At 43.1% G+C, this 15,741-nt stretch overlaps 1 protein-coding gene across 1 annotated transcript in view; it reads left to right on the top strand.

Annotated features, from left to right (window-relative positions):
* Positions 1 to 15,741, top strand: part of mypn (myopalladin) — a 247,250-nt gene that overhangs the window by 155,755 nt on the left and 75,754 nt on the right. The gene's annotated exons all lie outside the window — the stretch shown is intronic.

Raw genomic sequence — 15,741 nt, 5'->3', positions numbered from 1 at the left:
GTAAAAGTATTTTCAATGTGAAGGTGTACTTCATCTCCACACGGACTGTGCAGTGGTCACTGGTGAAATGCTGTCAAGAATTGGTAAGGATGAGGTAAAGTACATTTTTCCCTCTTGTTGCTTCCCTATCATCTACTGCAGTGCTAATCTAGTAGCAATGTTCTTTAGGATTTGACCAGCTCGATTAGTATTGCTGTTGCTGAACCACTCTTGAAATCCCTAACCCAGAGTGTATTCTGCTCCCTCGCACCCCAGTGCTTCCTCCATGTATTGTTCAATATGGACAAGCCCTGATTAATCAGCTAATGGGGTGATGGTACATGGTAATCAGCAGCAGGTTTCCTTGCTCACATCTGACCTGATTCCATGAGACATCGTGGAGTCCAGAGTCAATGTTAAGGATTCCCAGCTCACTCCTGACTGTATACTGCCACCTCTGCCGGGTCTGTCCTGCCACTGGAACAGGACATAACCAGGGATGGTGATAGTGCCTGGGACATTGTTTGTAAGGCATGATTCCATGTGTATCACTGTCAGACTGTTGCTTGGCTTGTCTGAGAAACAGCTGTGTTTTGATAGTAATGCCCAAATGTTAGTAAGGAGGACTTTAAAGGATGAACTTGTGTTTGCTGTTGTCATTCTCAGTACATTAGTCAATGCCCAAAGGTCTGGCCAGTTTTGTTCCTTTGAGACTTTCTCATCAATGATGACAATGTTGACAAATGAGTGGCTAGGCCATTTAAGAGTGCACATTGCTGCCGGTCTGCAGTGACATGTAGGCCAGACCAGGTAAGGGTGGCAGGCTTCCTTCCTAGAAATGACCTGAGTGAACCAGGTGGTGTTTTTTGCCTGACAATTGACAATGGTTTCATGGTCATTAGAACCTTAATTCCAGATTTTTTTATTTAATTCAAATTCCATCTTCTGCTGTAGTGGCTTCTGGATTACAAAGTCCAGAGATCATATCACTATGTCATAACCTCCCAGAATGGACAGGTTTCAGCAAAACTGGGTACATTGATAGAGTTATGCCAAAGGACTAACTGATGAGTTTAAGCAAAGATGCAGGTCCAGGATTTTAAGTTGATCCATTAACATTGGGAACCAGAGCAAATTGACTTTTTGTAAGAATGTTATGGGTTATTTCACTTTGAATATTGAATTGTTACAGCATGTTGTGGAGTTGCATCAGAGCAACTGTGACATCTATTACAGCTGAAAATGACTAGCTTCAGCTGTTGCTCAAATTTGAGACACCTTACTGTTCCAGGTTAAAACGGAGCAAGAGCTGAAGCTAGCTGTGTCACACTGCAAATATACAACACCACAAGTTGTGTTGTCACTTGCAGGAGAATATATTCTTCATTGAAATTTAATTTTCTTGCTGTATCCTGATGACTGCAATATGAAAAGTTTCAACAGATACGTGTTATTCCTCATTTGGAGTATTGTGTACAGTTACAAACACCATATTGTAGGAAAGTTGGAATGCACTGGAGAGTTTAGAAACGATTTACAAGAATGATTCAGGGGATGGGAAATTTCTATTGAGAGGACAGATTGAAGAAGTTGGGACCATTCTCCTTGAAGACAGCTGAGAGGAGATTTGATTGAGGCTTTCAAAAATCATGAGTTAACAAAAGCCTCAAGATGTGAAACACTAATGTACTGAACTAAATTGTTCAGATGAAACTAGACTAAGAAACAATACATTCAACACTTATCATTGAAGCGATTCTGTAGGTCAATGTCTCCACCAACAGCACTCTCAGGAAAAATGCCACAGGAACTGTATACAAGTTTGCATAGTCTTTTCTTTGCTATTTTCATGAGAATAATTATCAATTTAATTTAATGTTTTCACTAAAGAGAAGAATTTGCACGAATATGTTGAGTGCTTAAAATGTTAAGGCCACAAGATTTGGCTCCGAAGCTTTGCTGATTTCAACACTGAGACCTAGAATACAACAAAATGATGGGGTCCACTCCCTATAACTTGAAGTACAATCCATGTCAATCACAATGTCAAGACAGGCAATAGCTCAGGCATTCTGTGTATTTGTTGGAAGATTATGACTAGTCTATCCACTCCCTGTTGTGACTTTTTTAAATATGCTAGGAAACACCCCATCAAATCTGGAAAACAATTTAGCTACGAGGCCCATTAATTTCCCTTGTAGCTTTTTCTCTTTAAGGATAGTTAATGTGTTTATTTCTTCCCTCCCTTCTGCCCCTTGATTGTTTAATACATTTTGAATGGTAATGTCTTCTACTGTGAAGACTGATACAAAATATTTATTCCACTCCTCTGCCAATTCCTGGTTCCCATAATTTTCCCAGTCTCATTCTCAAAAGATGCCCAAGCTCACTTTGATCTCCTCCTTCCTATTTATATATTTAAAGAAGCTCTTGCTGTCCCTCTTATTATTTAGCAGTTTACCCTCAAAGTTTATTTTCTTCTTCAATTGATCTTTTGTTTGAAAAAAAAAGAAATTTCCCAATCCTCTCGCTTGCCACTAACCTTTCTGTATTTTTCTTTCAGTTTGATGCTATCTTCAACTTCCTTGCTTAATCACAGCTCATTATCCCCTTCCTAGAATTCTTCATCCTCACTGGGAAGAATCTTTGTTGTGCGTCATAAGCTATTTTCTTAAACATCAGTAATTGTTCCTTACCTGTCTTCTCTGCTAAACTCCTTCCCCAGTTGACTCCAGCTAACTGGACTCTCATTCCTTATTTAATGTTTGACACAGTTTCAGACCCAGGATTTTCACTGTGAAACTGAACGCTATATTCTATCTTGTCAGGGTCACTATTTTCTAAGGGATCTTTTATTTTGACACCATTTATTAGAGTCATAGATTCCTACAACAAGGAGTCAGGGCCTTCAGCCCAAACTGATCCATGCCGACCAAAATGTCCACCCACACTGACCCTATTTCCCTGCACTTGGCTCACATCCTTCTAAACCTTTCCTATCCATGTATTTGTCCAAATGCCTTTTAAAATGTTGTTAATATACCCGCCTCAACAACTTCTGCTGGCAGCTTATTCCATACGTGTACCACCCTCTGTGTAAAAAAAGTTGCCCTGCAGGTTCCCATGTGTTCTTTCCCCTCTTACCTTAAACTGATACCCTCTCGTCCTCATTTCCCCAACCCTGGGAAGAAGACTGAGTGCATTCACCCTATCAGTGCCTCTTATACACTTCTATAAGATCCCCACTCAGTCTCCTACACTCTAAAGAAAGAAGTCCTAGCTTGTCCAACCACTCCCTATAACTCAGTCCCTTGATTCCTGGCAGCATCCTTGTAAGTTTCTTCTGCACTCTTTCCAGTTTAATAACATTCCTATAGCAAGGTGACAAAAACTGAACACAATACTCCAAGTTCGGCCTCGTCAATGTCCTGTACAACTACAACATAACTTCCCAACTTCTGTACTCAATGCCCTGATTGATGAAGGCCAGTGTGCCAAAAGCCTTCTTCACTGCCCTGTCTCCCTGTGACTCCACTTTCAGAGAACCACACACCTGAACTCCAAGGTCCCTCTGTTCCACTACACTGCTTAAGGCCCTACCATTCTCCATGAAACGCCTACCTTGATTTGACTTTCCAAAATGCAACACCTCAAACTTATCTATTAAGCTCTATCTGCCCTTTCTGAGCCCACTGCCCCAGCTGATCAAGATCCTGCTGCAATTTCTGATAACCTTCCTCACTGTCCATGATACCGCCTACTTTAGTCTCATCCGTGAACTTACTAATCATGTTTTGTACATTTTTATCCAAATCATTGATACAGATAACAAGCAGCAATGGGCCCTGCACTGATCCCGGAGGCACACCACTAGTCACAGGCCTCCAGTCTGACAAGCATCCTTCCAGTATTACCCTCTGCTTTGTACCATCAAGCCAGTTGTGTATCCAGTTTGCCAGATTTCCCTGGTTTCAAACAAAGAACAAAGAGCAAAGAGCAAAGAAAATTACAGCACAGGAACAGGCTCTTCGGCCCTCCAAGCCTGCGCCAATCCAGATCCTCTATCTAAACCTGTCGCCTATTTTTCAAGGATCTGTATCCCTCTGCTCCCTGCCCATTCATGTATCTGTCTAGATACATCTTAATTGACGCTATCGTGCCCGCCTACCAGCAATGCGTTCCAGGCAACCACCACCCTCTGCGTAAAGAACTTTCCACGCATATCTCCCTTAAACTTTTCCCCTCACACCTTGAAATCGTGACCCCTAGCAATTGAGTCCCCCACTCTGGGAAAAAGCTTCTTGCCATCCACCCTGTCTATACCTCTCATGATTCTGTAGACCTCAATCAGGTCCCCCCTCAATCTCCGTCTTTCTAATGTAAATAATCCTAATTTACTCAACCTCTCTTCATAGCTAGCGCCCTCCATACCAGGCAACATCTTGGTGAACCTCCTCTACACCCTTTCCAAAGCATCCACATCCTTTTGGTAATGTGGTGACCAGAACTGTACGCAGTATTCCAAATGTGGTCAAACCAAAGTCCTATACAACTGTAACATGACCTGCCAACTCTTGTACTCAGTACCCTGTCCGATGAATGAAAGTGTGCCGTATGCCTTCTTGACCACTATCGACCTGCATTGCCACCTTCAGGGTACAATGGACCTGAACACCCAGATCTCTCTGTGCATCAATTTTCCCCAGGGCTTTTCCATTTACCGTATAGTTCGCTCTTGAATTGGATCTTCCAAAATGCATCACCTCGCATTTGCCTGGATTGAACTCCGTCTGCCATTTCTCCACCCAACTCTCCAACCTATCTATATTCTGCTGCATTCTCCGACAGTCCCCTTCACTATCTGCTACTCCACCAATCTTAGTGTCATCTGCAAACTTGCTAATCAGACCATCTATACCTTCCTCCAGATCATTTATGTATATCACAAACAACACGAATCCCTGTGGAACACCACTGGTCACAGTTCTCCACTTTGAGAAACTCCCTTCCACTACAACTCTGTCTCCTTTTGCCCAGCCAGTTCTCTATCCATCTAGCTAGTACACCCTGGACCCCATGCGACTTCACTTTCTCCATCAGCCTACCATGGGGAACCTTATCAAATGCCTTACTGAAGTCCATGTATATGACATCTACAGCCCTTCCCTCATCTATAAACTTTGTCACTTCCTCAAAGAATTCTATCAAGTTGGTAAGACATGACCTTCCCTGCACAAAACCATGCTGCCTATCACTCATAAGCCCATTTTCTTCCAAATGCAAATAGATCCTATCCCTTAGTATCTTCTCCAGTAGGTTCCCCACCACTGACGTCAGGCTCACCGGTCTATAATTACCTGAATTATCCTTGCTACCCTTCTTAACAGGGGGACAACATTAGCAATTCTCCAGTCCTCCGGGACCTCGCCCATGCTCAAGGATGCTACAAAGATATCTGTTAAGGCCCCAATTATTTCCTGTCTTGCTTCCCTCAGTAACCTGGGATAGATCCCATCCGAATCTGGGGACTTGTCCACCCTAATGCCTTTTAGAATACCCAACACTTCCCCCCTCCTTATGCCGACTTGACCTAGAGAGTAATCAAACATTTATCCCTAACCTCAACATCTGTCATGTCCCTCTCCTCGGTGAATACCGACGCAAAGTACTCATTAAGAATCTCACTCATTTTCTCTGACTCCTCGCATAACTTCCTTCCTTTGTCCTTGGGTGGGCCAACCCTTTCTCTAGTTACCCTCTTGCTCCTTATGTACGAATAAGAGACTTTGGGATTTTCCTTAACCCTGTTCGCTAAAGATATTTCATGACCCCTTTTAGCCCTCTTAATCCCTTGTTTCAGATTGTTCCTACTTTCTCAATATTCTTCCAAAACTTCATCTGTTTTCAGTCACCTAGACCTTACGTATGCTTCCTTTTTCCTCTTTGCTAGTCTCACAATTTCACCTGTCATCCATGGTTCCCTAATCCTGCACATGTCTGTCCTGCACTCTAATCAACCTCTCTTTAAAAGCTTCCCACATATCAAGTGTGGATTTACCCTCAAACAGCTGCTCCCAATCCACATTCCCCAGCTCCTGTCGAATTTTGCTATAGTTGGCCTTCCTCCAATTTAGCACTCTTCCTTTAGGACCACTCTCGTCTTTGTCCATGAGTATTCTAAAACTTATGGAATTGTGATCACTATTCCCAAAGTAATCCCCTACTGAAACTTCAACCACCTGGCCAGGCTCATTCCCCAACACCAGGTCCAGTATGGCCCCCTTCCCGAGTTGGACTATTTACATACTGCTCTATAAAACCCTCCTGGATGCTCCTTACAAATTCTGCTCCATCTAAACCCCTAACACTAAGTGAATCCCAGTCAATGTTGGGAAAATTAAAATCTCCCATCACCACCACCCTGTTGGTCCTACATCTTTCTATAATCTGTCTACATATTTGTACCTCTATCTCACGATCGCTGTTGGGAGGCCTGTAGTACAGCCCCAACATGGTTACCACACCCTTCCTATTTCTGAGTTCTGCCCATATTGCCTCACTGCTCAAGTCCCCCTATAGTGCCCTCCTTCAGCACAGCTGTGGTATCCTCTTTGACCAGTAATGCAACTCCTCCACCCCTTTTACCTCCCTCTTTATCCTGCCTGAAGCATCTATATTCTGGGATATTTAGTTGCCAATCTTGCCCTTCACTCAACCAAGTCTCAGTAATACCAATAACATCATACTCCCAGGTACCAATCCAAGCCCTAAGTTCATCTGCCTTACCTACTACACTTCTCGCATTAAATCAAATGCACCTCAGACCACCTGTCCCTTTGCGTTCATCATCTGCTCTCTGCCTACTCTTCCCCTTAGTCACAGTGAGTTCATTATCGAGTTCCTTACAGGCTTTAGTTACTACCTCCTTACTGTCCACTAACCTCATTTGGTTCCCATTTGCCTGCCACATTAGTTTAAACCCTCCCCAACAGCGTTAGCAAAAGCACTCCTTAGGACATTGGTTCCAGTCCTGCCCAGGTGTAGACCGTCCGATTTGTAATAGTCCCACCTCCCCCAGAACCGGTCCCAATGTTCCAAAGTCCCAAAAATCTGAACCCCTCCCTCCTGCACCATCTCTCAAGCCACTCATTTATCCTGCCTATTCTTTCATTTCTACTCTGACTAGCACGTGGTACTGGTAGCAATCCTGAGATTACTACATCTGAGGTCCTACTTTTTAACTTGGCTCCTAACTCCCTAAATTCTGCTTGTAGGACCTCATCCCGTTTGTTACCTATATCATTGGTGCCTATATGCACCACGACAGCTGACTGTTCACCCTCCCCCTTCAGAATGTCCTGCAGTCAATCTGAGACATCCCTGACCCGTGCACCTGGGAGGCAACATACCATTCGGGAGTCTCGTTTTCGACCACAGAACCACCTATGTACTCTCCTTACAATCGAATCCCCTATGACTATAGCCCTTCCACTCTTTTTCCCACCCTTCTGTACAGCAGAGCCAGCCACGGTGCCATGAACCTGGCTACTGCTGCCTTCCCCTGGTGAGCCATCTCCCCCAACAGTATCCAAAACGGTATACCTGTTTTGGAGGGAGATGACTGCAGGGGACACCTGCACTGCCTTCCTGCTTTTTCTCTGCCTTTTGGTCACTCATTCCCTTTCTCCCTCAGCAATCCTCATCTGCAGTCCATACACTCTAAGCCTTCAGAGCAGCCTACCATGTGAAATCTTATCAATCAAAGGCTTTTTGAAATCCATACAGACTACGTCTACCACCTTGCCCTCATCAACCTTCCTGTCACTTCAAAGAACTCTAACAAATTTGTGAGGTATGACCTCTCACGCACAAAGCTATGCCGACTGCTCCTAATCAAACCCTGTCTTTCCAAATGCATGTATATCTTATCTCTGAGTCTTTTCAAGTAACTTATCTACCACAGATGTTACATTTACTGGTCTATAATTCCCAGGTTTTTCTTTGCAGACCTTCTTGAATAAGGGCACAATATTGCTACCCTCCAGTCTTCTGGGACCTCACCCGTGGCTAACGATGATGTAAATATATTAACCAGGGTCCCCGCAATTTCTTCCCTAGCCTCTTGCAGTGTTCTTGGATATATATGGTTAGGACCAGGTGATTTATCCACTTTCATATGTTCTAATACTTCCAACACCTCCTTTGCTGGTTCATCCCCAAGATTTCACCAAGTTCCCAAGTCTTCATGTCTTTCTCCACAGTAAACACAGAAGAGAGATACTTATTGAGGACCTTGCCCTTCTCCTGTGGTTTCACACATAAATGTCTACTTTGGTCCTTGAGGGGTCCTATTGTTTCTCTGGTTTTATTTTTCCATTAATTTACTTAAAGAATCTCTTTGGATTCACCCTAATCTTCTCAGCCAAAGCTATCTTAAGCCCCCTTTTCACCCTCCTGATTTCCTTCTTCATTAACCTCCTGCCTCATTACAAATCCAAAATAGTCTGATCCCCTGGCTGGATCCACAACATATTTTTCTAGGAACAAAAGCAACTTGTTGGAGAAACTCAGCAGGTCTGGCAGTATTTGTGGAGAGAAAGCACAGTTAACATTTTGGGCCCCGTGACCCTTGTTCAGAACTGATGGTAGCTAGGGAGAGGTGGTATATATACTGTAGACCAAATTGTGGTGGTGATGGCAGTGAAAGAAGTACAAGATAAGTGCAGATGGAGCCCAGAGAAAGCAACAGTTAGGCAGACAAAGGGATGGATAACTGTGAGCCAAACAGAAAGAAGAACTGATAACACAGACCATTAGTAAGTGAAAAATGACTGAGATGAAAGCAGCCAGTGTCATGATAGGGTCACGGATGTGGGGGTGAGTAAAGGATATGAAAGGAAGCATTCAGGCCCTAAAATTATTGACTCAAAATGGAATCCTGAAGGCTGTAGGGTCCCTAAGCAGAAAATGCAATGCTGTTGGAATCACTCCCTGTAAAAGAAGATGCCACAGTTCATTCATGCAGTCTCCACTCTAACTTACACATTTTGCAAGTATCTCATAACTGTCAGGCTATTACAAAGGCAGAGGCTCCTTGAATGCTACCTCCTGGCTCACCATACCTGCAGTCACCCTGCCATCTCTGGCTGCAGATTAAATTGAATTACTCCATTGGAATAAAGTGTCCAGTGAACATTTCCATCTCCATGATGTGGTGCAACATTTGTAGCTCAGACTCCAGCTCCTCAGTTTGGATCTGAAGTTCCTCAAACTACAAAAACATACTTTCTCTGGATCGCTGTGATGTCCAGTAGTTTCCATATGCTGCAACAGCAACCCATCATCTTTCCCTGACATCACTGTCATATTTGATTTAGTTAATGATTGCTTGCTCTTTACACTTAAGCTATTTTTAATAAAAGGACAATAAAAATACTAGAGATCTAAACACAAACTGACAACCTTTAGTTAAAGGCTGCAAATATTTACCAATCTATTCCCCAAACAGCTGATTTCCCTGTACACATAGGACTCAATCCAGGCCTTTTATTCTGTCACTCTGAAGAGTGCTGCTTGCAATAAACCTTACTTAAAGCACCTCTTTCCCCATCTGTTCTGAATTCCCAACTTAAATTTCCAGATACACTTACAGCCTTGGTCCCACTTAAAGCCTCCAATCACACTGACTGTGCTCATTATTGACCATGCATTGCAAGTATGGAGCTGTTCAGAGTCACTGCACAGCTTCAGTAATCAGCACCTCATTTAGGCTAGTGATTTCAGGTGCTTGAATGATAACTGCCACTATAATTAAACTACCTCTTTTAATAAGGCTATTTCAACTTGAAGTCTGTTGTCTGAATGTGACTTTAACTGTAAATTTGAACTAGCAAAATATGTGCCAGTTGTATTCCAACTTTGAACCAAATTGCTGTGGTTGGTTGGCTTGCCAAGTCGGTTCGTTGTTCCACAGACGTTTCATTACCCTGCTGGGTAACATCATCAGTGCAGCCTCCGATGAAGCACTGTTGTATTTTCCCGCCTGATATTTAAACTCTGGGGTCCGTTGGAATTGGTTATCTCATTTCCGGTTTTTCTTTGCAGTGGTGGATATATAGGGTCTAACTCTAAGTGTTTATTGATGGCCTTGTTGGTGGAGAACCAAGCCTCTAGAAACTCCCATGCTTGTCTCTGTTTGGCCTGTCCTAGGATCCTGATGTTGACCCAATCGAACTGGTGGTTCTCATTATCTGTGTGAATGGAGACGAGTGAGTACTGGTCGTGTCTTTTTGTTGCTAGTTGGTGTTCATGTATTCTTGAGGCCAGTTTCCTTCCTGTCTGTCCAATGTAATGTTTGTCACAGCCTTTGCATGGGATTTTGTATGTCACATTGGTTCTGTCCATAGTGGGTAGGGGGTCTTTGGTTCGAGTTAGCAGTTGGCGTAGGGTTGACATAGATTTGTGTGCCATTCTGATGCCCAATGGTCGTAGGAGTCTTGTGGTCAGTTCAGATATATTCTTGTTGTACAGTAACGTGACGAGTGTGTACTGTATCTTCCTGTTGTCGTTTGTATGATAGGCATCATTGGACCCAGCTGTCCGGTTATCCATTGTCCTTAAATACTTGGTAGAGGTAGTCTTCTTCATTTTGGTGTAGTTCTGGGTTGCGCAGTGTGTTGTTGCTCGTTTAAATAGTGTTTTTACGCAACTCCGTTTGTGGGTGTTGGGGTGGTTGCTGTTGAAATTAAGGACTTGCTCCGTGTATGTGGCCTTTCTGTGTACCTTTGTCAGAAATTCCCCTGTGTTCTACCATGGCACCCAGGAATGGGAGCTGTTCGTTCTTTTCTTCTTCGCTGGTGAATTTGATGCCGGTAAGAGTGTTGTTTATAAGTTGGTGTGTCTCCTTAGTTTAGTCCGTTTGATGATGACGAAAATGTCGTCCACATATTGGATCCATAGTTTGGGTTGGATTTGCGAAAGGGCCATGCTTTCAAGTCTCTGCATCACCAGTTCTGCTATTAGTCCAGAGATCAGTGACACCATGGATGTCCCGTTGATCTGTTCATAGATTTGGCCATGAAAGGTAAAGTGAGTCATGAGGCATAGGTCCAGTAGTTTCAGCTTGTTGTCTGTGGAGATGGTGTCACTCGGGTCTCATTCTTTTAGTAGTGTTACTAGTGTTTCTCTTGCCAGTGGTATGTCATTCAATGTAAATAGGGCTGAATGTCAAAGGACACCATGGTCTCATCCTCGTCTATTCTTATGTCTTTGAGGGATTTGAGGAATTCCTGGGCTGAGTGTATTGAGTGAGGTGACTTGCTGATGAGGTGCTTTAGTCTTCTTTGTAATTCCTTGACTAACCTGTACGTTGATGTGCCTGGTAGGGATACTATGGGTCTGAGGGGTACTTCCAATTTGTGTACTTTTGGGAGGCTGTAGAATCGGGGGTGTTTGTCCCTTCAGGTTTCATTTTTAAGTAGTCGGCTTTGTTGATTTGTCCAGTCTGTTTCAGTGGGAAAACACAACAGCGCTTCATTGGAGGCTCCACTGATGATGTTACCCAGTAGGGTAATGAAACGTCTGCGGAACAACGAACCAGCTCGGCGAGCAAATGAACCACAACATCCACAACCCGAGCTACAAATCTACTCAAGAACCTTTGAACCAAATTCCCAGATATATTTGTTCAATCTAATGAGAGACTGGACAGGCTGGGCTTGTTTTCTGAGCTACACTTAGCAGAATGAGGGATGATTAGATGGGAGTTTATAAGATCATAAATGATCTTTAAAGGTGGACTTGCAAAGAATAGTTACTCTTATGGGTGAGTGCAGAACCAGTGGATACCATTTTAAAATTTGGGATCTCCCTTTTTTGAAAGAGATGAGTAACTTTTATCTCTGAGGGTTGTGCAATTTAACTGTCTGCCTCAGAAGGTGGTGGAGTCAATTTCATTGAATGTTTTTAAGGTGGAGGTAGATACATTCTTGTTAGGCTACTTGTCAGGCTAGTAGATAAAAGTATAAGGGGGTAGATGGGAGTGCGGAATCCAAAATACAATTAGATCAGCCATGGTCTTATTGAATGGCAAGCATGCTTGAAGGGTTGAGTGGCATACCTCTTCTGTTTAACAGGTGGCACATAATGTAGGGAAATGTGAACTTGTCCACTTTGGCAAGAAGAATAGAAAAGCTGCATGCTATTTAATTGGGGAGAGATTGCATAACTCTGTGGCATAGAGGGATCTGGGTGTCTTAGTATCTGAATTACAGAAAGTTAGTACACAGGGCCTTGTTGAGACCACATCGGGAGCACTGTTTACAGTATTCGAGTCATGCAGCACAGAAACATTTCCTTTGGTACGACTAGACCATGCTGACCCAGTTTCCCAGATTAAACTTGTCCCATTTGACCGCATTTGGCCCATATCCCTCTAAGTCTTTCCTATTCATGTACCTGTCCAAACATCTTTTAAATGTGACTGTACCTGCATCTACCACTTCCTCTGGCAGTTCATTCCACATATGAATCACCCTCTGTGTGAAGAAGTTGCTGCTCTGACCCCTTTTTAATCTTTCTCCTGTCACCTTAAAAATATGACTCCTTGTTTTGAACTGATCCCCTACCCTAGGGACTAGACCTTAGCTATTGACCTTATTCATGCCCCTCATGATTTTATAAACCACTTAACAGTCACCCCTCAGTCTCCTATGCCCCAGTGAAAAATGTCCCAGTCTATCCAGCCTCTCCTTATAACTCAAAGCTCCCAGTTCTGACAACTTGCTGATAAATCTTTTCTGAACCCTAGTCTCCTTATTTGGAAAAAATATAATTACATTAGAAGCAGTTCAGAGAAAGTTCACTCAATTCATTGCTAGAATGAAGAGCTTCCGTTGTGAAGAAAGGCCGAACAGGTTAAGCCCATGCCCATTGGTGTTTAAAAGTATGAGAGGTCATCTTATTAAAACGTATAAGAACTTGAGGGGCTGGGACAGGGTGGATACCACTTGTGAGGGAGACTAAATATAGCTTAAGTATAAGTGGTCTCCTTTTTAAAACAGAAGAGGAGAAACTTACCTTCTCAGATGGTCACTGGAGGGTGGTATTCTCTTCCCCAGAAGATAATGGAGGCTAGGTCTTCAATTTGTTCACAGTGAGTTAGAAAGGTCGTTGATAGACAAATGAGTGGAGAGTTATTGGGAGGGGTTGGCAGGCAGGAAAGTGGATCCAAGACCACAGTTTGATCAGCTATGGCCTTATTGAATGATAGAGCAGATTTGAAGGGGCAAAATAGCCTATTTCTGCTTCAGCCTGTGAGCATGAAAACTCACTTTGATGCTCTCCACTGCAATGGCCCAGTGTTTAAGGCATCTTTCAGGAGCACTCAGCTGTACAGCAATCTGTGCTGCAGCAGATTATTGAGCTATCACTTTGGAGAGATGCCATGGTTCCTTGGGGTACAGACCCATTTTCCACCACTACAGGTCCACTAGGTTCCTTGCTTTTGCTTGTTAAGCAAGAACTCAGACTGCTGTTGAGATGGTCTGTCCTTAAGCTGAACCTGCTTGATGCAAAGCATCAGAGTTCAGGCTGGCCAGCAAGGTCATCTGTAGTCTCTCCCAGTGAAAGTCACCAGCCTTCCAACTATATTCCACTGGAGTATCACTGCATAAGATCATTAGGACAGGGAAACACAACCAACTAACAGGCATTGAGGGAAGGTTGAACTATGATTAGTTGATTACTATATAGAATATTAAATATTAATATGGAATGGTTATCTTGTGGTGGTTTTTATTTCAGAGTTGTGGCAATGATGGTTTAGAAGGAGATAAGATATGGAGCTGTGTAACAAGGTGAATTTTCTTTGATCACAGGAACTAGAGAGCAACGATGTTCTCGGGAACAGCCTGTATGGAAGATGAATGTTCTGGTTACTTCCTCCCTTCCTCTTCCTCCTGAGATCGGCACCAAAATCTGTGCTGGCAAAGGGTGTAGTGGCTAGTTTATGGAGGATGCAACAGAAACCACAAATCTACTCTAGGTGCTGGAAGGCTCCTCGAGAGCAGTTGTTCTAACAGAATCATTGCTCACCATTTCATTTTCTCAGTCTCATTACTTGTGGTTCTGTTCGTATGAATGCTAGCCTCATATAGTTGGCTTGTAGAGGGGAGTTATTAGCCAGCTGGTGAGTGGATAGCCTTTGTCACACAGCAGTTTTGTGGTGTCTGACTGTTGGAACAATGGACTTATGTGGAACGAATGCATCATGACTGTCTCCAGGATATTAGGTATACATCAGCATGACTTGCTGAGCATGGTTGTATACCAACAGCAAAATGGATTGAGTGGTGACTTTGCAGTTTCAGCATATCTCAACATTGAGGTGCAGTGTATACAAAGCCAGGCATGAAGTCAGTGGCAGCCTGTACCATGGGGAGACCCAGTACTCTGGTGAGGTATGCACATGCTTTACCTACTTCTTTCTATTCAGAGAACACACTAAAGTCCCCTCTCCTATTATACAGAGCATCTATCACCTCTCAGATGCAGTAATATATGGCAAACTGGAAGCTATTGGCTATGTTAGATAATCTTGAAAGAATGTGGTCCTTGATCACCTCACCGATCACTGGTAACCTCATCCTAACCCACCTCTGAGGTTGAAGATTTGGTTCCAAGAAATGGCGAAGATCAGTGATGACCTATTTTGTGAATCAAACATAATGCAAAGAGATCCCAAAGATATTGCTGCTGGCTAAGGTGGAGATGGTAAACATGCTGCTGGTGGTCGACAAGGCTGAGAGCACTTCTCCTCTTCCCTGTTCTGCCTCTGCGAACGCCTTGCCTTCTTATTTGCTGCATCCTCTCCATCTCCCTTGTGTTACAGCCCACAAGGGGTTGCACCTATAACTCCCATGACTGGGAACAGGTGTTGCTCACATAAAGCAGTGTCTTCCTTATGCAGCATCATTCTCTGCAGAGTTTACCAAATGGTATCAATTCCTTAAAACACAAGCACTTAAATTCAAAGAGCAGAAAGTAACAACTAATGTGCAAATTGATGACGACCCCTTTAAATAGTGCTGCTGCTGGGGCCCTTTGTGCTGCTGATTGCATGTTTAAGAGTGAATAAACAGTAGATAGAGCAACAAAGTCGCAGACAGTAGGCCTAACATCAGATCACTGTATGACACTAATTACTGTCACAAATTTGTATACTTCTGGCGCATGCACAAAATGTTCATGGTAATGTCCTTTTTAACAAGGCAAATCACTCCAGAACTGGGCAGAAGTGGTACACATACCATTTTGCTATTAAGTTAGCACCTGTTATGTCACAAATTGTCACTGAAAGAGGCCAGAATTTTCTTCAAATGGCAATTAAATAAATATTTGGTAAGATTTGAGAAAAAGTTATGGAAATAGAATTAGAGGAAATAGCAGAGTTTGAAAGGTAGGGGGACATAAGCTCAGCTGGCCTCGCACTATTTTGATGATAGCCTTCAGTCTGAATTAACCTTATTCTTGTAGAATATTCAATTTGAAAATCTACAAAACTCAAGCTAATACATCTGTAGTACTAGCAGCATATTGTACCTTACCAAAAATAAACATCACTCCTTCAGCAGAGATAGTAGGAACTGCAGATGCTGGAGAATCTGAGATAACAAGGTGTAGAGCTGGATGAACACAGCAGGCCAAGCAGCATCAGAGGAGCAGGAAGGCTGACGTTTTGGGCTTAGACCCTTCATCAGAAAA

The sequence above is a fragment of the Rhincodon typus genome, chromosome 20 (assembly GCF_021869965.1).
Source record: "Rhincodon typus isolate 14 chromosome 20, sRhiTyp1.1, whole genome shotgun sequence".
Taxonomy (NCBI): Eukaryota; Metazoa; Chordata; class Chondrichthyes; order Orectolobiformes; family Rhincodontidae; genus Rhincodon; species Rhincodon typus.
This window is presented reverse-complemented; position numbering and strand designations above follow the sequence as displayed.